A 2337-nucleotide genomic window follows, 5' to 3' on the forward strand; every position below is an offset into this window, starting at 1 on the left:
GGTTCCAGGACCACTTTTCTTGGCTCCTGAGGACCAGCAGAGCTGCACCAAGGCTGCCCGAGTGCTGGACCTGGGCCGGCACCAGGGGCTGTCCTCCACTTGAGGTATTTTTCAGGTAACAGGACAAGTGTGGACGGGAGAAGCACCGTGTTGACCTCTCCTAAATGGGACGGATTTGCAGCCAAGAACACTTCTTTCTGGGAGGAAGCACTGCTTATCCGAGGCGTCCCCCCGGCCTCTTAGCCAGGGAAATGTGTGTAACAAGTTCCCTGAGCTGCACATGCAATTTTATTTCTGCACATTTCTTTCTTTCTTTTTTTAAATGGAGAAATTTTATTGGACGAGGGGATTTGTGGGAGGCATAGGCGCTGGGCCAAGGTGGCACCCTGTTGGGTGTGGTGACCACCAGTGAAGCCACTGGCATGGACATAGATGCAGCCAGGAACAGCACTGACCTGGCCTTGGGCCTCGCCCGGAAGACCTCAGCATGGCTCTGGCAGGGGTCTTCTGGACGGAGACCAGACGTGGACCGGACGGAGCTCCTTGGGCACACTGTACCCGCCACTGTCCAGCCTGGTCACTGTAGATAACAAAGGCGATGGTCACCAGGGGTGACAGCCCAGATTCCAGGTGATAGAGAGGCTCCTATCAGGGACAGCCGCCTTTTTCCAGTTCTATTGGGTCCACCTGGAATCTCTGGGCCAGGGCCTCTTCCACCCAGACCTGTGCTGGCCGCCAGCTGTGCTGGTAGAAGACTAGTCTCTACAGAAACTCCTCTGAACCAGATGCCCTGCCCACCTGAGCCTGGCCTCGGTGTGCTGGTTGGGCTGGTTCCAGGTGGGATTAAGCCGGGCAACCCTGGTACAACATAGTGGTCAGTGCACATCGAGGCTGTCCCTCCTCCCACTGCATCCACCTCCTCCCCAAAGTTCTCCTTCATCTTGTCATAGACGGGGCCCACCCTACTGTGTTCTTCACTAATACTCAGTATCTGGCCACAGCTTGTGCTGCTCCAGGTAGATGAGTCCGCACTGCTCAGCTGGGTCGGCCACGGCTTCCCAGGGGCTGGGGAGCTCATGGTCTCTGTGAATGACCTCTGGTGAATTGGCATCTGGGGGTCATACTCGCCAACCATGTCTACCAGGATATCACAAGAAGCCAGGTTTTTGGGTCCTGGGTTGGCACAATCTTTGCATCCTGGTATTTCGGCAGGAGATATAGCAAGGGGGTGCCAGGGCCTCATCACAGTGGAAAGGGTGCTGTGTGTTTGGGTTCCAGGGATGCCATGAGGTGCTTCGGGTCACTTGGAGGGCAGATGGACGGGTCATGGAGGGGTGGCAATGGCAACAGTAGAGGAAAGAGATCGCACAAGAAGTGGTGGCCCAATGCAGCAGGGGACAATTTCTTTTAAGAAACAGTATTTCTAAATTTAAGTCATGAAACCATAAATATCCTAGAAGAAACCATAGGCAGCAAAATCTCAGACATCTCTCGTAGCAGTATATTTAGGGATACATCTCCTAGGGCCATGGTTGGCAAGCTGAGGCTCGCGAGCCACATGCGGCTCTTTGGCCCCTTGAGTGTGGCTCTTCCACAAAATACCACGTGCAGGCGCGCACATACAGTGCAATTGAAGCTTTGTGGCCCATGCGCAGAAGTCGGTATTTTGTGGAAGAGCCGGTATTTTGTGGAAGAGCCACACTCAAGGGGCCAAAGAGCCGCCTGTGGCTCACGAGCCACGGTTTGCCAAGCTGCAGTTTGCCGACCACTGTGGACCTAGGGCAAAGGAAACTAAGGAGAAAAAAAACAAATGAGTCTATATAAAAATAAAAAGCTTCTGCACAGCAAAAGAAACCATCAACAAAACGAAAAGGGAGCCCACTGTATGGGAGAACATACTTGGCAATGATACATCTGATAAAGGGTTAATATCCAAATACATAAAGAACTCATTCAACTGAACAGAAGGAAGACAAATAATCCAATTAAAATATGGGCAAAGGACCTAAATAGACACTTCTCCAAAGTGGACATACAGATGGCCAAGAGACATGTGAAAAAATGCTCAAAGTCACTGATCATCAGAGATGCAAATTAAAATGACAATGAGGTACCACCTGGTGCAGCCATTATGGAAAACAGTATGGAATTTCCTCAAAAAATTAAATATGGAACTGCCACTTGACCCAGTGATCCCACTTCTAGGAATATATCCTAAGAAACCTGAAACACCAATCAGAAAGAATATATGCACCCCTATGTTTATAGAAGTACAATTTACAATAGCTAAGATCTGGAAACAGCCCAAGTGCCCATCAAGAGATGAGTGAATAAAAA

General features: G+C 50.4%; 1 pseudogene; it reads right to left on the bottom strand.

Moving 5' to 3' along the window:
• Positions 1-333: 333 nt before the first annotated feature.
• On the bottom strand, positions 334-1480 carry LOC118657541 (annotated as a pseudogene).
• Between the last annotated feature and the right edge of the window lie 857 nt (positions 1481-2337).

This window comes from Myotis myotis, unplaced genomic scaffold (assembly GCF_014108235.1).
Source record: "Myotis myotis isolate mMyoMyo1 unplaced genomic scaffold, mMyoMyo1.p scaffold_m19_p_59, whole genome shotgun sequence".
In the NCBI taxonomy this organism is placed as follows: Eukaryota; Metazoa; Chordata; class Mammalia; order Chiroptera; family Vespertilionidae; genus Myotis; species Myotis myotis.